Source organism: Chiloscyllium plagiosum, chromosome 2 (genome assembly GCF_004010195.1).
Source record: "Chiloscyllium plagiosum isolate BGI_BamShark_2017 chromosome 2, ASM401019v2, whole genome shotgun sequence".
Classification (NCBI taxonomy): domain Eukaryota; kingdom Metazoa; phylum Chordata; class Chondrichthyes; order Orectolobiformes; family Hemiscylliidae; genus Chiloscyllium; species Chiloscyllium plagiosum.
In genome coordinates, this window is record NC_057711.1 from 107146665 (window position 1) to 107172842 (window position 26178).

Genomic DNA, 26178 nt, shown 5'->3' on the forward strand with positions numbered 1-26178 from the left:
AAAAATAATTTTCGGTACTGTGAATACATGACAGGAACTTTTATAGGAATCAGTTTTTTTTTTGGAAGTCAAAAATGAAATGATTGTGCTGAGTTTCTATTATAAGGTTAGTTTGTCAGATATTCAATATAATAAGTCCAGCAGCAAACTTTTAGTGAGTTTTAAAATGAAAGTTATTTATTCCTACTCATTCATCCTAAAAATACAATGCTTCATTTCCTCATCTTTTGCATGCAAATTTAAATACAGATGAAGGTAAAATCTGTTACACCTTATTATTACCTCAGTCTCTCTTGTGTAAGGCTTGCAACTTCTTAGATGATAATGATGCTTAATATTCAAATAAAGGTCTGGTAAAGCACAGAAATGCAGTAATCTGTGATGTTTCCTCTCGTTAAATTTCCAGTTGGTTCATTCTCTGGTGAACTTGAAGTTGAAACAGGATGTGGGAAGTCCTTCTGCTGGTTAGGATCCCCCAAGCCACTGCATTTATATTTATTATCAATGACTTCATGCTTAGATAACTAACTTTCTGCTAGTTTGATGCTTTCAAGTAGAACTCCCTCTGCAAGCAGCTTCTTGTTGATTTTAAAAGCAAACAGCAAAATGGTTCCTTTATCATATGGCTTACATACGTTCAGAGTCTGTTTTCCAAAGGCAGTGTTTTCTGACACCAGCAGCTGCAGGCAATTACAGACGCATGCTCATTCAGGAACACACTGTTCCAAGCATTGACATTAACTCGTAGACTTTGTGCGTTACTGTGCATGCGCAGGGAAGTGTGTGATTTTGAAACTGAGCTTCAATGGGGAGACAGGGTGGGGAGGGGTAGGTTATGCCAGGGGGTAATTCCTGGCGTGAGAAAGGAAGAGGCCCAGAAGTTTGGGGAAGGGGGTGGTGACAAGGACAGCCCAGAGTTGGGAGGCCCTTCCCCCTTCTGTCTCCCTTTCACATGCTTTTAGCTGTCTCTACCCTCCTGGATTCTCCCAATCTCTTATCCCCCACCCCCATTCCACCAGTGCTGATCCATCTGTCCTTCCCTCAGGTCCCAATATCCTCCAGCAGTACCCCCCCCCCCCCCCAACACACACACACACACACACACACACACTCTCTCTCATACACACACTCCAGACAGTATTACACTCCCCCGGCAGTCGTTATTCTCATTGAGTTATACCGCACAGAAAACATGATGGGTACATTGAGTCCAATCATCCTGTTGTTTGACATATTGCAGTTCATTCATTTGGATACCTGAATCCATTTTTGGAGAATGTAATGCTGATACAATGTGTCACATCTATCTTGCCCAAATTGAATTTCAAATATTCCTTTCTTATTCAGGGTAAAATGGAAAAACAGTCTGAGAATTTTCCAGTTCTTTTATGTTGATCTATTCTTAAACATAGGAATTTATGAATTCCCCAGTTCACTGTGAATGATCATACTTAATTAAGCATTCACTTCAGACTTGGGACTGTCTGAAGCTCAAGTGCCAAAGACCCTATGATTTTAAGTTTTTCCTGCTCCTCGGATGCTGCCTGACCTGCTATGCTTTTCCAGCACCACCCTAATCTAAACATTTTAATAGTCTGCTTGTATCCAGTGTTGACTGAAGTTCTTAATACCCTGGGGCATAAGAACACCTTGCATTTTTGAACAAGCATTTACATCTTTAAGCAAGGTAACAATCATTAGTTTATTGCCATTCCCATGAATTCTGAATGGCTGACATATAAAGACATAGTTCAAATTATTAGTAGAAGTATGACCACCAGTCCCAAACACAATATAAAAGATCAGATGTTCTGAACACTTAATTCTTTCAGTCTCTTGAAGTCAGTGAAATTTAGCAGAGCATTCCTTTGGAGTCGGAGTTTTGGGCCAATCCTACCAAAACATGAAGAGAATAGACTCTCTGTACAGGGTTTGTAGATTGAATAATTTTCATGGCCTGGATATGCATTTTGCATTTCCATGTTTCTAACTTTTTGTCCACTGTGTCCTCATCTTGCGTTGGAAGTAGATTCACAATAAAGTATGAAGTCAATCCCTAAAAGTAGCTGTGCTGTGTTTTTAAGATAATTTCTTTTTTTCTCTGAAAGAACTGTCAGAATGTTTTAGATTCCATTTATTGTGGCATCTGAGAAGCTAAATTACTTTCTGCCTCTGTGGTTTTCAAATGTATTAAGCATTAACGAATCCTGTCAAGGCACTTGTTTTTATACTTTGTATTAGCATCCCTCACTTAGTAGCGTTTTTTGCACTTTTATTTTCAATAAATTTCACCTTAACTTGCTGATGCTGTATTCCAGGCCAACATTTAGCATAGTACTCATAAGGAAGTGCAACCAAGTTTAAAGTGCTGTCATTTTCCGAGAGATTTGTTTTCTCATTCTGGAAAGGTTCAGGTTAATTTTTGGAATCTATATATGTGGAAACATTATTTGAAATCCTGTCGATCTGGAAATCTTCTGATAATCATGCCAAGGTCCACCCATTAGCTGAACTAACCATAAACAAACCGACCAATCATTTAGTTAATGGCTGTAACTTTTTCTTCGTTTGCATTTTATTAATTTTTTACTTTACGTTTTTCATTGCTTGTTCAATGCTGTGACTATTTGGAAGAGATACCATAAGGTGCTTTGGGGGAGCGACTAACACAATTGCCACAACCTTTATCAGCTACCAGCATGGCTAATATGCAGTATTTCCAATTATGTCCCAATGAGCATTAATTGCACGTTTTCTGTCTACAATAGGCTTAGACGTGAGATTTTAGCAGTGGAATCTGGCGTTATCTCATTTTCAGCTTCTGGAAGTGCAAATGTACAACATTGATCTCATCAATCTTTGTCTATTGAATGCATGGGCAAAACGTATGTGCTTGAAGATGATTAAAGACTGGACCATATAGAATACCTTAGCTTGTGAGGATAATTTGGAAAGCTTGCATAAGCACAAAGAGCAGAATGATCTCCTTTAATGTTGCTAGATTACATGATTCAATCATTCTTTGTCTGCTTTGTGCTGGTAACCAAATTTGTTCATTTCTTGTCTGTCTGCTGATCGTTGGGGTATTATGCATACACGCAAATTAAACATTGAGGTGCTTTTTGTCCTCCAGTAATTATTGATTTCTGATGATAGGATCACATGGATAACTTCAATGCAAAAACAAAATAGAGGTTTATGATAGGCACTGACCAACATTGCTTTTTTTAAAAACTTCAGTGTGAAGCTAAACTGGTCACCAACAATTAGTCATTTTGCTTTAGCTGCCATTACCAGTGCAACAGTTTTGTAAAGAAATACTGAGTTAATGATTCAGCTTTAATTCCAAATCAATCATGATTTATGATTTGATTGCAAGATTTTAATGGTTATATTATCAAATTTAACTCTGGTGTCTCATCCCTTCCAACTATTCCCCCTCCCCCCCAGGAACTGTTATGCATGTATTGTATCCTCATCCTTATGCTTATCTTTTGATCAATATTTTTCACCTCTAGGTAATAATTAAAGAAAACACATGTTATTATAGCCATGTTAAGTAGTTTACCCTCTCAATTAATACTGTTCCTGCCACCCCTGATTTTGGCATCACTTTTGTTCTAGTTATATTGACTCAAATGGCAATGTGATTGCAAATTAGCACAAAAATTAGTTCGTTTTAACTTTCTGCATTTCTAGAGGCAATCAAAGGACACTTAAGAATTCAAAAGTATCAAAATGATAGTTGTACAATCATCCTGGGGTAGTTAGACATAAAAAAGTATGTATTATTAGGTTATTTTAAGATATGATATCTGGTGCAACAGAAAATGGAAATATCTCCGATCGGGTATGCAGAATAATGAATGTGCCAACATTGTGTGTGTGATTTACCATCCTGTCCAAAGCAACACAGTGACTATTTTTTTCTGTAGCTCACCATCTTCTTTTCTCAGGCCATTGCTACTATTTTTACACATATGATCAAGTTGAGTGTCATTGAGAAAGTCTATATAGTTAATTCTTTTATAACACAATGGTTGTGTTCTTATAGAAGAATCACGCTTTAGAAATAACGCTTAAAGTCTTAGCACTGTAATCGCATCCCACATTCGTCATTCGCTTTAAGCAAATTCAAGTTAATGGAAAGTGTACTATAACAGAATGACCTATATTAATTAACCAGCCTATGAGATATTGAAAATAGATCTTGAAAATAGCTTGCAACAATTACATATATTTACCTAACTTGGTTTGAGGGAGGTGATGTGGTGAGATGAGGGAGTGGATTTGTACCAAGATGCAATTGAAAACATGTCCATGTTGTCAGTAAATGGCCCTTAGTAAATTTTTTGAAGAAAGTACAAATGTTACCTATTTGATCTTATTGGATATTGAATTTATGTCTCTAGCCAAGTGAACATCTGTTTATTTCTGTCTGTGTCAGATTTGACAAAAAAGGAATTTTGCTCTAAGTCCAACTATGGCTATGTAATGCCGTAATGGACGAATGTGTTAGATGAGTTAGCCAGTCTGCCTACAAATACTCAGGTTATGCATTTAAAATAATATTGGTGAGAGAGTGGGTCTTTTGATATGCAAATTAAAATTTGACTCTTCACAAACATTTAACAAACCCCAGTTAAATGCTGCAACTTTATAGCTCTATTCACCTCTCTGAAATAGTAGCAAGGTGGCAAAATATTAGAACTTGAATTTTATTATGTTTGAATTACTTGAATGTACTTGGGTTTATACAAATTTTTGATATTGCATTTTATTTTTCATACATGATTTAAAATGTAGTTAAGAATTTACTAATTTGTTATAGCTTTTGATGTATTCTCTGCCTTTTCCATTGTTCTTTAAAACCAGCCATTTTAGACATAAGCAGATATTATGCAGTAGTATTAAATCAGCTTTGTCTGCAAGCTTGCAAATGAAAACTGGAATTTACATTGCATAAATAGGAGAGTGTAGCTGGGTTTCATGCAGAACTTAGAATTTTTACTAAATGAAATGCTTGCCACTCAGATATGTGACTTTGTAATTGCTCGGTATTGCTTTTTATTCTCTGTGTCCAATTAAAAACATATTGGTAACAACTCTTAAACTTAGTTTTCTCACCTTACGATTGAATTGCATTTGCATAGTGCTGTTCAAAATCTCTCAATCTGTTGATGACTTTAAGGTCAGAAGCATAGGAGACGCAAATTAAGTCCTGTTACTACTTCATTGTATCTTTGTGGAGATAGTGAGGACTGCAGATGCTGGAGAGTCAGAGTCAGTAAAGGGCCGAAGGGTTCTTCACGAAATGTTGACTCGCCTGCTCCTTGAATGCTGCCTTACATGCTGTACTTTATCCAGTGCCACACTTCATCGATTCATTGTATCTTTGTGCACAAGCATTGGTCTCAGGCGAGAATGCTACATACTGACCCAAAGCTACCACCTGAATTAGTCCTAAATTCTTAGTTTATAGGCACATTCAAGTCATCATCATGAATTTGCACCTTTATGATTCATGGTAAATGGCTTTTGATCTGTATTGCATGGATCTACACTAGAATTAGAAAATCCTGGACACATTTAGCAATTAATGCATATTATCTATGGAGAGAAGTGAGAAATTAACATTTCCCTCTTCATGTATCTGTAGCTCCTGCTTTTAGTACTGGTACTTATTTGTGATATGAGTGAATAAGGAATTGGAGGCATGTATAATGCAGATGAACCTTTTCTTAATTTACCTCGGTCTATCAGATACTGAACTGCTTACAGCAATCTTACATATTTATCAGATTTATCTGAGAAAAATAGAACTCAGCAAATTTTCCAACAAATTTGGGAAGATTTATTGATGCTTTGTTTGTTCTAACTTTCATTATTCCTCACTGTTTCTAATGAAAATCACATCAAAAATATTTTGCAACATGGGCTACCTTCACAAGTGTTTAAATTATCCATTAAGAAAAGCTTTGCAATGTTCTGTGGTCATGATTGGTGGTATACAGATGTAAGACTTTCATTCTTTCTTAGTTATTCTGCTTAAACATCTCAATAAAGAATATGGTCTGTTTTGATGTTGGAAGATATTTTTGTAAGGTATATTAAATAATAAATGAGGCAAAATCAGTTGGACGTTACTGGATCTGTTATTCATTGCCAGCATTTTATATTTCAGATTTACAAACATTTTTGCCCAGTTTATTTACACCTATATTTCTGTAGCTTATTCCATTCTGTGGAGATAGTTAAGATTTTCAATTTTAAAAATAAATTCCCCAGGACTAAGTAATTTTAGAAAGCAAGTAAAGAATGAGCAGCATTAATTAATTTATTAATGCATTAATTAGCACTATTTTTAATGTACCAAAGCTTCTTTATTTGTAGTATTACTATCTATCATTTTTACATGACTGATTTAACAATTTTGTGATAGTATCTTCCTCAGATTCCTGCAGTAGCTGCAAGCCCGAAATAAACTTCTTGCCTCAAGAGCAGGGGTGATTACATGCACAATTTTTAAAAATCTCTTGTATTTATTACTAACCAACATCTTACTAAACAATGCACCTCATGAAGCTGAGGATTTGCTTTACTTAATTTTTTATTTTGCTTGCAATGGCAACATACCTTCCTTCCTTCCTTACTGATCCCACAGCTGTGCTGTGTACTTCGGACTCGCTGATAGCTTATCCCAACGTTTATTGTAGAAATTAAAGGATTAATTACGCGCAACATGCTGCGTTGGGTAAACGAGAGTGTTCCTGATGCCAAACAGGTGCCACAATTGGCTCCAGAGTGCAGTAGCCCGGCTCTTACTGATGCCAACCACACTCACAGTTGGCTTCACATATGTTCCAAAGGTCTTTATCGGCTCTACGTGATAACTTGAGTGGAGATTATTACAGATGTGTTGGCTCTGTAAAGAAAAATTAATATGCAATATTGATCACTATAATTCATAATGTTTTCTAGTTGCTCAGTTATAAAGTGAGAGGGGTGCATAATGCCACCTGCCTTTCATGTGACTTAAACTTAAAATCTTCAAAGAAGACTGGATCCATTGATTGTAATTAACTAACTTGGAGCCATTGCAGCCATGAAAATTTGATCTTGGTGTTGATTGAAACCTTGATTTCAATTCCCATCTTATGTGTATACACACAAGGTAAAACTAAATTTTCTTTTAGAATTTTTTCTTAGATCTGTCTAAATGTTCATACAGCTATGAACCATGCAGGCTAGAAAACTCCATCTCTTAGCTTGTTTCTGAGTTAAGTAAATTCAGCTGGAACAACAGTTTGGTTTCATCTGTGGTCTCAACATCATCTCAAGGTCTTTGCTATCCAGTGACATCTCCTTGGTGTGTAGATATGTGCATTTGAATAAGGAAAGCATTGGTTTCCATGAGGAGCAGCAAGTTGACGAACTTGAAGATTTTCAGTTGATGTTTAAGTGGACTATCTCTACTATTAGAGCAGTGTGCCATCACTTGCTTTTTTGGCTGGTAGTTCAGGGCAGGCATCAGTGATCTGGCTTTACAAGTACTTGATTAAAAGAAGTGTTACGGAATGACTGAAAAGAGAGGTAGAGTGCAGGAGTAAGAGAAAGGGAGGTGAAGAGGTTTAAGGAGCACATTTATAGCCATCCAGTTGAATGCCAATGGGGGAGCAATATAAATTGGAGAAGCAAGAGGCTAAAGTTGCAAGAACATAAATCTCAGATGGTTGTAGGTTTAGAGGAGGTTACAGAGATTGGGGTCCTTTAAAGGAGTGCCTGTTGTTACAATAAAAACAACATGCACCAACAGGAAGGCTAAGTGATTGTATGCACATAATGAGTTTTACACTGTTATTGTAAATCTTGAAGCATTTTAGTTTAATCCTTTAGTCAATGAAAGAAGCTGTCTGAAGTTCTTACTCCAAACGCTGGTTCACAAACTTATGTTCACAAACAAAACAACTACTTCACAAACATGGTACTTGTGTTTATTTTCCATGGGTTCTGGTGAAGTTGCAGAAGACAATTAGGGAATTCTCGAAGAGATGTGAACTTTACAACAAAATATCTAATAACCTGCAACAGATCAGGTGGATGTGTGGGCAAAGGTTTTGAACATGTCAAACTGTTACTCAGTTGGTAGACTTCTCCTTTCTATGTTAAAAGGTCATAGATTCCAGTATTGTTCTGGATGGTAGATTGGTTGGTTCTTTGGTGTAGTATCCAGGAAGTACCGTCGTGTTAGATATGCAGTTTTTTAGATGAACCATTAAACTGAGGCTTGATGACCCTCCAGTGAACTTCTAAGGTTGCAGGGTAATAGTAGCAGAAAAGCAGTGGAGCTCCTCTTGATATCCTGATCAATACATATCCTTCAAGCATCATCAGTAAAATAGGTCATCTGAACATTATTACATTGTTGTTTGTGACATCTCACTGTTTGCAAATCGGTTGTTAGTTTTCTAAGATTACTATGGCAACTACACTTTGAAAGTACATAATAAGTTGTAAGTATGCTAGATTAAGATTGTAAAAGGCACCATAAAAATGCAACTACTTCTCTACAAAGCATCTTAATTCTATTCACAGTCATGAGCAACAGCAGTTTTAGTTGGGAGTAGTATCCAACCCAGTCAAAACTGCTATGAGCTTGCATTAAGAGAGCAATTAAACTAGAAATATTGCTGCTAAGATATTGACAAATGTGAAAGGGAAAATAAATTACTTATTAAAATAATGACCATATGTAGATTTCGGTGGCCACAGGTTTTTAAGATTAGATATGCTGGAAGGAGCAATAATTTTACCTTGCCAAGTCCTTTTAAGGTGAGAGGTTTCAAAGATGGTCTAAGAAAAGCAAGTGGTGTTCATGATGCCCCTTTACGTCATGACTGAAGTGAGGTGCAACATGTCACATTCCAGACCTGGAGGCACTGTACTATCAAGTTAAGGGGTGCTTTCTCTAAAGTTGTAAACCGATGTTGTTCTTGTATCTAAGAGACCGGGTTAAATACATGCATTTCTGCTCAACAATGAGGTATTCAGATTTCTGCATTTATGTAGTGTTTCGCCATGTGTGACTAAACTTCATGGTAATTTGCCCTTGCAACTGAAGATCTCAGCATCCTAGAATTTGAGGTTTATGTCAGCTAGTCTGAATCTCACAAACTTCAATCATGGTAATCTGTCTGTCTGTAATGAAAAAGCAGCTCCTGTATTGAGATTGAATTCTGTTTCAAAGCCTTTTGATTTCAAGTTCATGATCCGTGATCCTTTAATCTCCCTGGGTGGGAGACATAGAAATGAAATAGTAATTTGGGTATGTTCACCGAGCTGGGAAGTTGGTTTGCAGATGTTTTATCCCCTTTCTAGGTGCGGTCCTCAGTGCTGTGGAGTCTCCTGTGTACCGCTGCTATCAGTTGGAATCTTTGGTTTTGTTCCTGCTGTTTCCGGTTGCCGGTTTCAGATGTTCATTACAACGGTCGACATATTGGGTCTAGGTCAATGTGTTTATTGATCGAGTCCGTAGATGAGTACCATGCTTCTATGGTTGTCCTCTCTTTAGCTTGTCCTATTGTTGTTGTGTTGCCCCAGTCAAATTTGTATTCCTTGTCATCTGTGTGTATGGCTACGAGATACAGCTGGTCGTGGCATTTAATGGCTAGTTGATGTTCATGAAAATAGATTGCCAGTTGACTGCCTGTTTGTCCAATATAGTGTTTCATGCAGTCCCTGCATAGAATCTTGGACACCACGTTTGTCCTGCATGTAGAGCGGTTAGTGTTAGGTTGTTTTTCTGACAGGCATTTGTGGCTGAAGTTGCGGAGAAATCCATTCTTGTCAAAGACTTTGTATCGGTGTTGTTCTTCCTCTCTCTTCGTAGGTCAGGAGTGCTACAGTGTGTTGTAGTCCTTTTTAACATCAAGTAGCCACTAAATGCTATAACCAGCTGTCCCTAGTAGCCATACACACAGACAACAAAGACTACAAATTCAACTGGGACAACACAATAATAATAGGACAAGCTAACGAGGACAGCCAGAGAATTTCTAGAAATGTGGCACTCTTCCACAGACTCCATCAATGAACACATTGACCTAGACCTACTGCAAAGAACAACCGGAAGCAGCAGGAACAAAGCTAAATTATGTAAATTCCAACTGACACAAGACAGCAGCGCTTCACAGGGTGCTCCGTAGCACTGAGGATGTCACCTAGAAATGGGACAAAACATCTGTAAACCAACTTCCCAGCTCGGCGAACGTACCCATCTACTGCAACTGGCACCCGCGATACAAATCTTTACGCAAGCATTGAATAGAACTGAAATATATGGTGAGTTGAGTAGTCTATTCCTACTCCCATTTTCTCTGTTAATATGAATGTTGTATTTGTTTTTGTTCTGTATTATTAACCACTTGAACTTTTTCCTCATTCCATGATTTCAATTTCGCTGAAAGATTTCTTTTTTCAGGCCCTTTCTGTGTTTTTAAGATGATGAAAGTTCTGGGAAATGACGATAAAGTGGCGCAAGTGGCCCTACTCATAACATTCTGCTCTCCCAGCTGGATGCTTGCTGTCCTTGTGATCCTGTTTAAAGTCACAATTTGTGCAACCTAATACGGTCAATCACATTGATTCCCACACTTTTGGCATTGTGTGGGTTTTTTGGAGAGAGATAATAAGATTAGATTAGATTAGATTACTTACAGTGTGGAAACAGGCCCTTCGGCCCAACAAGTCCACACCGCCCCGCCGAAGCGCAACCCACCCATACCCCTACATTTACCCCTTACCTAACACTACGGGCAATTTAGCATGGCCAATTCACCTGACCTGCACATCTTTGGACTGTGGGAGGAAACCGGAGCACCCGGAGGAAACCCACGCAGACACGGGGAGAACGTGCAAACTCCACACAGTCAGTCGCCTGAGGCGGGAATTGAACCCGGGTCTCTGGCGCTGTGAGGCAGCAGTGCTAACCACTGTGCCACCATGCCGCCCACAGTGACAGTGTCTAAAGAATTTCTAATGTTTCCTCACAGTACTGATTGATTTTGAGCCTTGCTCTCTTCCGGTTTCTTAAATCAGAATGCTTGTTCCAATGTCACATCCTGTTTGAATTAAAGGTTGCTTGACAACTTCTCATCTGTCTCTGACTATGGCAAAGTCTCTAATTAATCCATCATTCCAAGTTCTGTGTGTATAATGTCCTGCTAACCAATATATGTTAGTTACAAAGGCTTCTGTTGTTTTTCCTAAACATTCAGATCGCTGGTTAAGATCTCACCCATTTTATCACTGCATTTCTTCCAGGGCTAAAGTATGTATTGAGTGCTTTACATCATATGCTGTAGTACTCTTTTTTTTTTCTCCAGGACATTATCAGCTGTTAGACTTACATCATATAGAAATATGCTCACTTATAAGTCTGAAACCATTCTATAATATACAAACTGTCTTTTCCAGCGATCCCACTTCTGGCCTGCATGTGGACCTTCTGCATTATCAAGTGGTTGAAATAATAGCAAGGCCTATACCTGAACTGCTGAACCTATGGGCTAGTCAGCCTAACTGACCTGTGTAAGTAAATGGCTTTTCCCTTTCACTGTCCAAGTATTCTAATCTTGTGTTTCTCCTGTATTGCCAACTTGTAGCCAAGACATTGAAGTCCTCCAAGGACTTTTCCTGTCTTTGGCGTCTTTTTCCAACTGTTATTTTCTCGGTGACTTCCAAGGTCTTGATTTGCTTCTGGACTCTTTCTGCTTTTGACTCGGCAGCATCTTCAAAGTTTTCTGAGTTTCTATCCCGTTTTTGGAGTCTTCCTTTTTCAACTGAGTCCCTTGAGGTTCTGGTAGAAACTCAGATCCTGGCTCTGCAGGTTTGTTTTGAGCTGTTGCTGTGCTTAACCTGGTGCTTTAAACCAGTACGGTTAGCTGCACATTGAGGTACATTCTGGAGTAATTCAGCTGTGGGTGTATGTGCACATACTGTTCTTGATGCTGCTTGATCTTTATCTATAACTAAGGCTCTTTACCTCCTTATTTATATCTGTATATAGTAGATTATTAAATGTAGATCTGTAGTGTAGTGTCATCATATCCTCATTCTATACTGGTGTCTTCCCTCTTACTGATGTCAGAGTCATGTGCTTAGCTCCATGATCATGATTTACTTGAATCTTATGAAATCATAAAAGGTGAGTGGTTAGTTTATGTACCAATATCATGTGAGTAAGAGCTTACTTGGAATAGTGACTAAATTGTTAGCGTTCACCATATGAGCGAACAGCATCTTCTGTTATTCATACATGTGCAATGATTACGAAAATCCAGAAGTTGTTATCAATGATTTTCCTCTCCTGTACAGGACATGCTGTAAAAGTGGTTGCAGAAGGAAACTAATTAGAAATCATGGCTGGCTGTTGAACAGCCAGCTTAACAGTCCACAGATTTTCCAGATCGATTAACATTCTGTGTTACTCCTTCTTCTCTTCAGCCATGATAGCTATTAGCATTCAGAGTGAGAGAGAATCATTTTGTCGCCCTGTTTCCTTTTGTCTGGTTTGTAACACTGAGTGAGAGATGGTCTTCCTTTACCTACAGCACAGGTGATTAGTGCATAGTCCCTGACTGTGACCTTCACACTAACACTGGGGTTTGAACCAAGATCTTTCAGTCTCACAAAGTGGATTTTCAACTCTTGTTCTTGTGTATTCTTCACAGGGGTCAACAGAAGATGTGTTTGCAGTTTTGAGATAATCATTGGGATGGATTGCTGTTGAGCAGGGAATCATCAGCTCCCCATATCTCTGTAGTCCCAAGAGATCACAGTTCAATCTGTTGTAACTTGACACACACACGCACACATACACTCTCTCTCTCTCTTTCTTTCTTTCTCTTTCTCTCTCTCTCTCATGGTTTTTGCATGTTAAAGTTGGATACATAGGTGGAGGCAGCAGCACACAGAAATATTCCTCACTTCAGCAGCAATGACATATTAGATTTGACGTTGGGAAGATATCCTAAGGTGGAAATACATCCTGTCCTGAACTCCAACTTGCTTACGTTAATTGAAGCAATTTTTGATCAAATATAAACTCTATATAGGTCACCTGTCTGTTGAGGACAATTCCAGTACTTCCTTATATTCAGTCTACAGTTAACATTCATGAACTCCTCCTCTATCACCAAAGAATTGTCCCAGTCATCTGCAGGAAGTCTGTTCAGTTAGTGCAACATTGATGGGGCTGGGTGCATTATCTAAACTGTCTCTGCTTAGTCTGTTCCTTCTTTCCCGTTCCTCCTCAAGGGCACTGCTGCTCCTGGATTCCTGGAGCTGAGATGTGCTAGAAATTTAAATCCACTCGCTGTTTTGGAGCTGAGATGCATTGACTCCTTCACTGCATCCAATTTTACAGAGTTGGGATTGCACTTTCCTTCACCTCCTTTGTAATTCATTGCTGCTTTTCTGGTAATGCCTTCTTTCGACCTTTCTCATCCTGAAGTCTGTCATGAGAATCACTTCTTGTCATTGGTTTATTCCTTGTTTTGGTATCATCTTTCACAACTGCATAGAAAGCCAACACAGTTACTATCTTGCAATTCTCTGTTGAATGGTATTTGTCAAAGATCCCATTGTGAAATCCATTTTTCTGTCACTGTCGCCCAAGAGCAGATTCTTACCTACATTTTCACTGGGCCTTGACAGTAAAGCACTTTTGGGAATCAGCACCATCATATTCTAGAGGATGCAAGTACAAACATTAAATATGCCATCCCAGGTTAGTCATGGGTCAGAGAATTGTGACTGTAGGTGGCAAAGGAAGCAGTTGGTCATTGTACAAGGCTGGTTCAGCCACAACTAGAGTGCTCAATTCTGAGCATCACATTTCAGGAAATATGTGGATGTGTTAGAAAGCATGTCAGAAAGGTTCACCAACATCTTTTTGGGGATGAGTAACTTCCTGAAGCATCTGGACAGAACAGATGGGGAGGAGCTATCCCCACTGATGGAAGGATCGAGAATGAAAGAGCACAGATTTAAGATAACTAGCAAATAAAACAATGGAGAAATGGTTAAGGATCTGGAATGCACAACTTGAGATTGTGGTGACGATGTGGTCAATCTAGGTATACAATAAGAAATTGATTCCTTTTTAGGAAGAATGTGCAGGGTTACGTGGAGATGCTGTGGAAATGGTCCTTCATATATATTGCTTATTTGAAGAGCTAGCACAGACTTGACTGGTCAAATAGCCTCCTCCCATGCTATAGAAATTATGCGATGATGATAAACCACCTGAAATGTGAGAATTGTGAGAAATAACTACAAACTCTTGATATTTCAAGAAAATTCTCTCTCCATTCCCTGGACTCCTGCAAATTCATCGTCTTGACGTGCAGCTGAGAATAGCAGTCCCAGGCCTGCAGCTGGTTTGATGTTACCAGATGATACACAGACCAGCTTATCTGACTGCTTATCCACTTGAGACTTATACAGCCAGCATCATCACAGGTAAGCGAGGAGTGACAAGATTTCCAGTTAACGCCAAAGTATTGTTCCCAGAAGGAAACACGGATGATTTCATTTTGTTTTCATTTGCAACCAAAAGCGAAAAGCATATTGTCTATGAAGCAAGTCCTCACTTTTTATATCCCCACCACAAGGGAAATAGAAGGCAATTACTGGGCTAAAGTGGAAATAGTTCTATCTGTCTTTAAAGATACCAAGGTAGGTGTGTCTGACACAGAAAATTGATGTCTATTACAGAAAGCATATTAGCACAAACATTTTGTCCTTTGTTCAGACAGTACATGCTAGTGTAAGTTTTTAATAATGTACAGAGCAGACAAACATAGATACAAATCCTGAAACATGACAGGACTAGTTCATAAGATGATTAACAAAAGAATATGGATTTATGCGGGTTTATGAACACAAGTTAAATACAAAAGCAAACAGACCAAGCTGGAGCATTATTTGTTATTGCTTAGCGTTCAGCTGGAGTATTTTGGGCAATAATTCTGGAAGTGCACTTCCAGAATAATTGAGGGCCTTTGAAATGATATAGAGGAGGTTTGCCGGGATGATTGAACATAAGCACATCAGAAATAGGAGCAGGAATAGGCCATCTGGCCCATTGAACTTGCATGATCTTTTTGTGGCCTCAGCTCCACTTATGCTCACCATAACCCGTAATTCCTTTACTGTTCAAAAACCTTTGTCTTAAAAATGTTCAAGGAGGTACCCTCCACTACTTCACTGGGCAGGGAATTCCACAGATGGGTGAAGGGGTTCCTCCTCTGGGTGAAGGCATTCCTCCTCCACTTAGTCCTAAATCTGCTCCCCATTATTTTGAGGTCGCCTCGTTCTAGTTTCACTCACTATTGAAAACAACCTGCCTACTTCTATTTTATCTATTTCCTTCATTATTTTATGTATGTCTATAAAATCACCCCTCATTTTTCTAAATTCCATTGAGTATTGTCCTTGTCTATGAAATCTCTCTTCATAAGCCAACCCTGGAATCAACCTTAGTGAACATGTTCTGCACTCTTTCCAGTGCTAGTACATCCTTTCTCAAGTAAGGAGATGAAAATTTGACACAATACTCTACTCTAAGTGTGGCCTCAACAGCACCTTATTCAGCTGCAACATTAGTGGGCACAGTGGTTAGCGCTGCTGCCTCACAGCGCCAGAGACGGGGTTCAATTGCCGCCTCAGGCGACTGACTGTGTGGAGTTTGCACATTCTCCCCGTGTCTGCGTGGGTTTCCTCCGGGTACTCTGGCTTCCTCCCACAGTCCAAAGATGTGCAGGTAAGGTGAATTGGCCATGCTAAATTGCCCGTAGTGTTAGGTAAGGGGTAAATGTAGGGGTATGGGTGGGTTGCGCTTCGGCGGGGCGGTGTGGACTTGTTGGGCCGAAGGGCCTGTTTCCACACTGTAAGTAATCTATTTTTAAAAAAAATCTAATAACTTCCCCAGTTTTTAAATCCATCGCTCTAGTAATGAAGCACAATATTACAATTACCACCTTAATTACCTGCTTGTTAGGATTGTTCTCTTTGGAACAGAGAAGTCTAAGAGATGGCTTCACAGAATTTTGAAGATGATAAGGTTTTGATAGGGTAATTAGGAAAATAATTGGATTTGGGTCAGTAAGTAACAGTTACAGTCTAAAGTCATCAGCAAAAAATCAAGAGGATAAAATGAGACTCGTTTCTAACTCATGGATTTGTCAGGTTTTGGAATACTCCAACAGAAAAGGTGGTGGGACTCATTTTATTCATAATTATAAAAGGATGTTAGCACTTGAGAATGGAGGCTTAGTGGTATGGACAATAAATGGGGATTTGCGATGAAACAACATAAATCTTTCGGGCAGCTAATGTAGTCATGCTGAGCTGCATGGCCTCCATCATTGCTGTATTTAGAATGGAATAGAATAGAACCCCTATAGTGTGGAAACAGGCCATTCAGCCCATCAAGTCCACACTGACTCTCTGAAGAGCATCCCACCCAGACCTACGCCCCATCCAACCTATCCCATGGCTAATCTACTTGACCTTATACATCCTTGGAAATTGTGGGCAACTTAGCATGGCCAATCCACCTAACCTGCATATCTTTGGACTGAGAGGGGAAACCAGAGCATCTGGAGGAAACCCACGCAGACACGGGGAGAAACTCCACACAGGCTGTTATCCAAGGCTGAAATTGAACCTAGGTCTCTGGTGCTGTGACTCAGCAGTGCTAACCACAGAGCCATCACTTCTATAATTCTAACAGAAAATTTACCAAAGAAATTAGTAATTTATATTATCAATGTAGAAACTTGCTAAAATTATTTCTATGTTAGAAATATGAGATTAAGTCATGTTGTAGGCTATTTGATATCACTTGTTTGTAATGATGGAGCAAAAAGTTCAGTGTCTTGTTTCTTGCAGATTGAGTGAAATGATTGCATAATTGATATTGAATTGCAAAAGAAAACAATAGTTCATTTTGTTTGCTTTAAGTCTGTTAGTCATAAGATACAATAATAAGTGACTTGTAGACTAATCATTGCAATTTATCAATTAGCTTTGAACAGACCCAGGAATACTGTGGGAAAACTATTAGCTTGGAGAAACCACAGGTTCAGAGACACCTGTCAGCAAACATGCTGTGCTAAGCATCTGTCAAATCTCAAATTACTCATGCATTGTGTTTCAAACTGTTACTTCTTTTCGAAAAGGTGAGGAAACAAATATCAAACAACAGTACAAGTATCATCTTATGTAGAATTTTTTTTTAAATTCGCACAGAACTTAGTGCAAAGTATAATATTTCTGTTAAGTATAATTTATGAATTGCCAGCTGTGTTGCCAATTGGAAGGCTGTCAGGGGAATTCCATGATTGACGGCCATCGGTCTGACAATGTGGTTGCAAAAAGAATTAACAAACAGGCATTTGTCAAATTAGATTAGCCTCTACTTACCTCTCAAGCAATCAGGATTAGTTTAAAAACAATGCAAATCAAATACAGTACTGTTATTTTTAAGCATCTTTTAGTATCGAGGAGGCATAATTTTACCAGACCATGCTGTATAGAAGCGTAGGCACTCTGAAAATATTTGATGTTATCAAAAATAAATCAACAAACAAGTAAAATATTGAATGACAGCAAAGAAGCGACGATATGCAATGAAATCACAGTTTCAAAACAGTACAAGTTACTGGAATTTTTAGCACATCTGTACCCTGCACTTTGGATTTAAACTTTGAAATGCACTGATGGTTAATCTTGGTTCTTGTCCATTCTCGCCTAAACTTATCTACAAAAGAAGATGCTGTAACATTGTCACCCTAAAACTATATTTCCTGTTGTAGCTTAGCTATTTGATTAACGATAATTGTGCGCAAGAAGATCATTACAACCTTTGTTTATTCACCTGATATGGAACAATGTAACTCATAGACATAAAGTCATAGAGTCATGTAGCATGGACACCGGCTCCTCAGCCCAACTTGTCCATGATAATCAGGTTTCTTAAATTGAACTAGCCCCATTTGCCTACAATTGGCTCATATCCTTCTAAACCTCTCCTATCCATGTATCTAGCCAAATGTCTTCTAAATATTGTAATTGTACTTGCCTCTACCACTTCCTCTGGCAGCTTATTCCATTTATGCACCACCTTCTGTGTGGGAAAGTTGCCCCTCAGGTTCCTTTTAAATCTTTCCCGTCTCACCTTAAACATGTGTTTTACTCCATGTCCACACACCAAGTCTTGGCATCACATGGGCTGCTACCACACGCTACCCATTGTCAGTCACTGATAGCCCCCATTAGCAGCTACTTATTCCTTCCAGACTGACCTTTAATCACTCCTTTGTCTGTCCATTTGTTTTTCTCTCTCTCTGGACTCTATCTCCACCTATCATTTACTCTCTCCACACCACCCACCCAACCTTCTGTATAAAAAGAAATCTTTTTCCTGGCTACCCTCAGTTCTGAAGAAGGGTCACTGGACTTAAAACATTAGCTCTGATTTCTCTCCACTGGTGCTACAAAACCTGAGATTTTCCAGCAATTGCTTATTTTGTTTCAGATTTCCAACATGTGCAGTACTTTCTACCCTGCTTTGGGGAAAAGGCCTTGGCAATTAACCTTATATATGCCCCTCCTGGTTTTATAAACCTCTTCAAGGTCGCTTCTTAGCTGCCCAAATGCTAAGGATAGAGTACCAGCCTATCCAGGCTTTCTTTATAACTCAAACCCTCCAGTCTTGGTAACATCCTTGTAAATCTTTTTTTGTACCCGTTCCAGTTTAATAACATCCTTCCTGTAGCAAGGTGAGCAGAATTATATGCAGTACTCCAAATGTGACCTGACCAATGTCTTGTACAGCTGAAACACGACATCCCAACTCCTATACTCAATGCTCTGACTGATGAAGCCAAGCATTGCTTAATGCTGCCTTTACCACCCCATCTAGCTGTGACACGACTTTGAAGGAGCTATATACTTACACCCTGAGAACACTCTGTTCTACAACACTTCCCAGGGCCCTACCATTAACTGTGTAAGTCCTGCCTGGTTTGTCTTACCAAATGCAACACCTCACATTTATCTACCCACTGGCCGAGTTGACCAAGATGTTGATATACTCTTGAGTAACCTTATTCACTGTCCACTATACCATCACTTTTGGTGTCATCCATAAACCTACTGACTCTGCCTCCTATGTTCTCTTCTAAATTATTTATGGAAATGATAAACAACAGGGACCAAGCACGGATCCTTGTGGCAGACCACTGGTTACAGGCCTCTAGTCTGATCAACAACCCTTTGCCACCACCCAGTGTCTCCTCCTGTCAAGCCAGTTTTGTATAAAATTGGCTAGTTCTTCTTGGATCCCATGTGATTTGATCTTACTAACCAGCCTACAATGCGGACTGTCGAAGGCCTTGCTAAAGTCCACGTAGGCATTTTCTACTGCTCTGCCTTCATCTATCGTCTTGGTCACCTCTTCAGAAAATTCAATCAAGTTTGTGAGACACAGTTTCCCATGTACAAAGCCATGCTGACTATCCCTAATCCGTCCTTTTCTTTCCAAATGCATGTCAATCCTGTCTCTCTAAAAACTGTCCAATAACTTACCCACAGCTGATGCCTGGCACACCGGTCTATAGGTCATTCATAATTCTGGTTAAATACTGCTGGTCAGGAAATATCTTTTATCTCCAATCTTGTAAAGATATGCACTTTTTCAATGCACGTTAGGGTATCACTTCCTGATCTTTCAACTGGACAAGAGTTATTTACACCTCAATTGCTTGCAAATTTCTTTCTACATTTGTTGATATAGTGAGAAAGGTTTACAATATATGATCAATTTGGACTTGCAGTTAAATTAAATGGGTTTTTGATTTTAGCTCTGTGAAGGTGACTGTATTATGAAGTCAGATGTCATTTTTGAACAGTGTGTTTGAACATTTTTTCCAAGGCAGCAAGTGACATAAAATAAATGACTAGATAAACTAATGGCAGAATTAATTGGGGAAACATTTACACAGTTGAAGTTATATGACATAAAGAAAGATATAACAGGGTCCCAGTCAGGTTTCTGTTGAGAAAAGTTGTTTTATATCAGTGGAAGGATCATTTAGTTGATGGCAACCCAGGCCTTGAGAGCTGGAAAGAAATCTTAAAACTGTCTTAGCAGTTTTAGTAGACAGGACTTTTCTTAAAGATTTGTTAAGAAAATCAGCAAAGTAGCTGGTATTGGGGAGAGATATTGATAATGACAATGGCATATGGTGAATGTAAAGAAAATCACCAAAATAAATCCTTGCAACCTTGTCAGTTAACTAAGCAATTAAAAAGTTAAGATTGTAGCTTTTCTGGAATTGAATGTATGTAAAGGGAAAATAATTGTATTTTTCTTTTTGCTGTTTATGTTCAGATCTTTCTAAGTTGTCTTTGTGTGTTGGTTTATTTTAAATTTTCTTTTGTTAAAAGAGCATTGGAAATCCTATGTAAATATATCCAATGATAACCCATTAGGATAACTAAACTGCAATCAAGTCAACCTTCACTCTGAAATTAGAGTTGCCCAGTTTGACCATCAGCTGGAATCATAACAAAGCGAGGGCTCATCTGGCGTAAAAGTTAGTTTAAGCTTCAAAATAAATTAATATATTGGAAGGCACTAGACATTGAGAAGAGAGAGCTGTTGTGAAATATGTGTATTGGAATTTTAGAACAACTTTGACTTTTGCTAAGATTTTTATGGAAGTGAAAAACATTACAGTAGAATATTTAAAATCTTTGACTAAAGCTACACTCAAATTTAACAGGTAAATTGAAGGTGAGAGTAAAAGGGGCATCTTTTTTTTTGTAGCCTTACAACAATTACCCATCATCCATAAATAAAAGGAAGGAAACCTGAAATGAAGTTGCAACTTCCAGAATTAGCTAAGATTCAGTTGGAAATGAGAACTACTTAATTGGAAGAAAATTGGAAGAATAACAGTAAGGCAAGAGAAATTATGGAAAAGCGAACTGGAAATAAAGTTTGAATTAGAAAGTGAGAGTTAAAAAAAGGTAAGTTAAGTTTTTAAAACATTGAAAGGGAGTGGTAAATTCATAACATGATTTGGCCAGAGAAAAGCGAAGAATACAGAAAGAAATAGGAATTAGTAGCTCAGAGGACGATTCTGGTTAAAATGATGTATTTTAATTTTTTTAAAATCTATATGTAGTGCCTAAATTTAGAGAAAGAAGTTGACAGATATTTCACCTCACTTGAATTGAATTGAATTTATTGTCACGTATACCGAGGCACAGTGAAAAGCTTTGTCTTGTGAGCAATACAGGCAGGTCACATAGTTAAACAGCATAGATAGTAAATAATAGATAAATAGCAGCAAAACAAAAACACAGGTATAGGCGAATGCTAAGAGTTTGAGAGTCCATTCAGTATTCTAACAACAGTAGGGTAGAAACTGTTTCGAAACCGGCTGGTTCAGGCTTCTGTGCCTTCTCCCTGATAGTAGAGGTTGTAGAAAAGCATTGGCAGGGTGGAATGGATCTTTGAGAATGCTGGCGGCCTTTTCTTGATAGCAGGCCTGGTAGATGGTTCTGTACATGGGAGGTTGGCCTTTGTGATTGTCTGGGCCAAGTTCACCACTCGCTGTAACCGTCTCCAATCTTGAATGGCACAGTTGCCATACCAGGTAGTGATACATCTAGACAGAATGTTCTCAATAACACACCTATAAAAGTTGGCAAGGGTATTTGCCGTCATGCCAAATTTTCTCAGCTGTCTGAGGAAGAAGAGACTTAGTTGGGTCTTTGTAACCAGTCCATCCACATGAAGAGTCCAAGAAAGCTTCTTGTTGATGATCAGTCCCAGAGTTTAACACTGTCCATTCGTTCCACCTCTGTACTATTGATGTGTAGGGAGGCATGAGTAACATCCTGCCGAAAGTCAATAATGAGTTCCTAGGTTTTTCCAGCATTGGCAGCTAGGTTGTTCTCGGTGCACCATTTTTCCAGGTCTTCCACCTCCTATCTGTTGTCTGTTTCATCTCCATCTGAGACTTGACCGACTATGGTGACGTCATCAGCGAGCTTATAAATTACATTAATCTGGTATTTGGCGACGCAGTCATGAGTACACAATGGGTATGGTAGAGGTCTGAGTACGCACCTCCTGGGGTCTCCAGTGTTGAGTGTTAGTGAGGATGAAATATTGTCCCCTATCTTCACTGATTATAGCCTGTGGGTCAGGAAACTGAAGATCCAGTTGCAGAGAGTGGGACTTAGTCTGAGATCACTAAGTTTATAATCAGTCCCAAGGGTATAATAGTGTTGAAGGCTGAACGGTAGTCAATGAGTAGGATTCTTACAGACCTGTTCTTGGTGTCAAGATGTTCTCAGGAGGAGTGAAGGGCAAGTGATATGGCATATGACGTGGCTCTGTTGGTCCGATAGGCAAATTGGAGTGGGTTAAAAGTAGTGCGGAGGCTGGAGTTGATTAATGCCATGACCAGTCTTTCAAAGCACTTCATGACCATCGAAGTTAGGGCCACTGGGCAGTTGTCATTGATACATGCTGCATGAGTCTTCTTAGGCACAGGGATGATGTTGGCCTTCTTGAAACTGGCAGGGACAGTGGCCTGCTGCAGGGAGAGGTTGAAGATGTCTGAGAAAACCTCTACCAGTTGATCTGTGCATGCTCTGAGTGTGTGACCTGGTACTCCGTCTGGTCCCATCGCTTTCCTTGGATTCACACGAAGGAAAACTGATCTGACCTCTGATGCAGTGACTGTTGGGATAGGTTTGTCAGGACTTGTCGGAATAGGTGTTACCTCTTCGCCGAATTCTGCTCAAAGCGAGCATAGAAGGTGTTGAGATGATCTGAGTGGGATATGTTATTGTCTGCTATCTTGCACTCTCTCTTTTTAAAACCTGTGATGTCATTCAGTCATTGCCATAGTCGGCAGGTGTCTGTCTGGGTCTCTAGCTTGGATTGGTATTGGTCCTTGGCTGTCTTAATGGCTCTGCAAAGGCTATACTTGGATTCCTTATATTTGAATGGGTCTCCTGATCTGAAGGCCTCACACCTGGTTTTTAGCAGGTTCTATATGTCCAGATGCATCCAGGGTTTCCTGTTTGGGAACACCCGGATTGAGTTTCTTGGTATGCAGTCCTGCACACACTTACTGTGAGGGTGGTGGCGAACTTGTCCAAGGTGCCTGCGGACTATTTGAAGCTGGCCCAATCAGCTGATTCTAGACAGCACCGGAGTTGATCCTCTGCCTCCTCCGCCCAGCACGGGACCTGTATCTGTGAGGGGCTCTCCTATTGGAGCTTTTGCCTGTAAGCTGGGAGAAGAAACACGGCATTGTGGTCAGAGTTCCTGAAATGAGGTGGGGGGGAATGGAGCAGTAGGCATCTTTCACTTGAAAAGGTAGTGACAAGATGAAATTAACTAAAAAGCAGTTTAGACCTTAATATTACATTGTGCCTTAACAGGTACAACTATGAATATGTACACATTTGTTACAAAAAAAATCAATATTCAATGCTTATAAGCTTGTTCCTGAGCTTATGAATTAAGTTTAATGTTATAAGAAAGAAACCCAATCCGACATTGATTGAATTCGCCAGAGGAAAAAAAGAAATGTTATGGGATCAATTATGCTGATCATTGAATATAGACAAATTCATAATTTATTTATTTATAGACAAAATTAATTTGAGGGCATGAGGAAAGCCACATGGAAGAGCTCAGACATAGAATTCCGTGATGCCAAGTTATTTAGATGAAAGTTATGTCACCTATCTGAGAAACAGCTTCTCTGTCAAACTGACAGTTAATTGTGGGGAAATGGTTGAATGGGAATCAACAAGACCATTGGAGGAATTGCAAACTTGGGAAAGGGCAAGGTATTAGCTACAGGCAACAAACAGAATGACACAAAAATAATGAGAGTCTGGCTAAAACGTAAAAGTGATATTAAGTAAATAATGTGTTTCCATCATAATAACACTGGACATCGGTGAAAATTAAATGGGAGACTATATTGCAATATTTGGAATGCCGAGGAAATCCTGAGAAAAGGATGCCTCAGGAAAGGGAGTGATCATTAAAACTTTAACATCTACATTGTGGGCGGCACGGTGGCACAGTGGTTAGCACTGCTGCCTCACAGCGCCAGAGACCCGGGTTCAATTACCGCCTCAGGTGACTGACTGTGTGGAGTTTGCACGTTCTCCCCGTGTCTGTGTGGGTTTCCTCCGGGTGCTCCGGTTTCCTCCCACAGTCCAAAAATGTGCAGGTCAGGTGAATTGGCCATGCTAAATTGCCCGTAGTGGTAGGTAAGGGGTAAATGTAGGAGTATGAGTGGGTTGCGCTTCGGCGGGGCGGTGTGGACTTGTTGGGCCGAAGGGCCTGTTTCCACACTGTAATGTAATCTAATCTATAATCTAATCTAAATAATCTAATTATGAATTAATCCCATCAAGCTGCATGTGACCAGATCCACAATACACCTGAATTTGACCAGTTTCGATCCTGAAATAATGTTGGGCAAATACTGTAATTATTTTGAAGTATATGATTCGAGAGCAAAATTTAAGTAGCACCTTTCCTGATCTTGAGATGCCCCAAAGTGCATTGTAGTCAATGAAGCATTTCCAGAAGTATGGTCACTGCTGTAATGAAGGAAATCATATGACTGACTTGAACAAAATAAGAGTCGGGAGTGTGATGCTGGAAAAACACAGCAGGTCGGGCAGCATCCTAAGGGCAGGAAAATTGATGTTTTGTGCAAAAGTCAGTTTTCCTGCTCCTCGGATTCTGCCTGACTTGCTGTGCTTTTCCAGCACCACACTCTTGACTCTAATTTCCAGCATCTGCAGTCCTCCCTTTCGCCTTGAATAAAATCACCTCCAACAAACAACATTGATATAATGACAAGTTATCTTTGTTACTTACTGGGTGAAGACTAAACATTCAGGCCATGAGGGTGATCTCTTCTCCTTTTGAATAGTGTCATAGGGCCTTTGTCTGCTTGGAAGGAGAGCCAGAGTTTTGGTTTAATGTCTCGTGAAGGACAGAAAAAATATTCTAGAAATATAGGTAACAAGCAATTTTTAGCCATGTTTTAATTACCCTAACCTCAACTGATTTAGTGATGAAGGAACATATCAAATCAACATCATGTTATTATATGAAGGAGATGCACTGATTAGAAAAAGAAAACATAGCAGTTTGAAAGTTGTTGGTTTTTCATTATTGATTTAGTAATGAACTTGACCACTGAATAAGACTGATGTTGACCTACTGAAACATAAATATAATTGACATTTACAACAAATGTCTACTCTAAACAATCAAATGGTAGGACACCAATACTCATCCGTGCCCAGGAAGCAAATATGATCAGCATCTGTCCTGTTTGTGGCAGATGGAACTGAGAGCTCATTCTGACAGCCATGGTTGATGTTCATTTTTGTTTATTCTGAATATTCTTGGCAAGGCATCTTCCATTTAAGGCCTAGATAATGAGGAGTAACTGCCTCTCAGAGAGTCATTAATGTTGGAATTTTCTCCACCAGCGAACTGTTGTGGGGGTTGGGGGGGGGGGGGGGTGCACGTGGTGGAGGCTGGGTAATTTAATATTTTAAAGCTGAGTTGTACGGATTTTTGATTGAGAACAGGTGTGGGAGTCATGGAGACCGGCAGGAAAGTGGTGCTAAGGCCACATCAGATCAGCCATGGTCTAATTGAACATTAGATGGATTTATCCCCACAACAGGGTCAGTTGATTCTGATTGAAGCATTGCACAGAAAGTTGAACCAGAGAACTTTTGTCACCTCTTTACCAGAACATTTCAACAAAGATTGCGATTGACTGTCAGTCAGCATCTTACTGGTGTATTCTCCATGACAATGCCTCCATTAATCAGGGTACACTTGGCAACCAATTAACACTTGTCCACACACAAAAGTATAAATGTTTTCCTTTTCCATTTGGAATTCCTGTGAATTGTGCTGATGAGTTTGAGAAAATGTGTCCTTTTTGGCCGTACTCAAGAATCAGAATAAGTTTAATAACATTTTACAATATGGTACACTGTCCTCACAAGGATTTCTATTTCAGTGCGTGC

The 26178-nt window shown here is 39.3% G+C and overlaps 1 protein-coding gene across 4 annotated transcripts in view; it reads left to right on the forward strand.

Moving 5' to 3' along the window:
- Positions 1-26178, forward strand: part of LOC122562539 (leucine-rich repeat and immunoglobulin-like domain-containing nogo receptor-interacting protein 2) — a 727031-nt gene that overhangs the window by 287424 nt on the left and 413429 nt on the right. Inside the window, exon 4 of one of the 4 annotated variants that reach the window (XM_043715455.1) lies at positions 11476-11589. The exons of the other annotated variants lie outside the window; for them this stretch is intronic. The gene's annotated coding sequence lies outside the window, so the exon portion shown is untranslated. The remainder of the gene's footprint in view (positions 1-11475; positions 11590-26178) is intronic. 4 annotated transcript variants of the gene reach the window in all.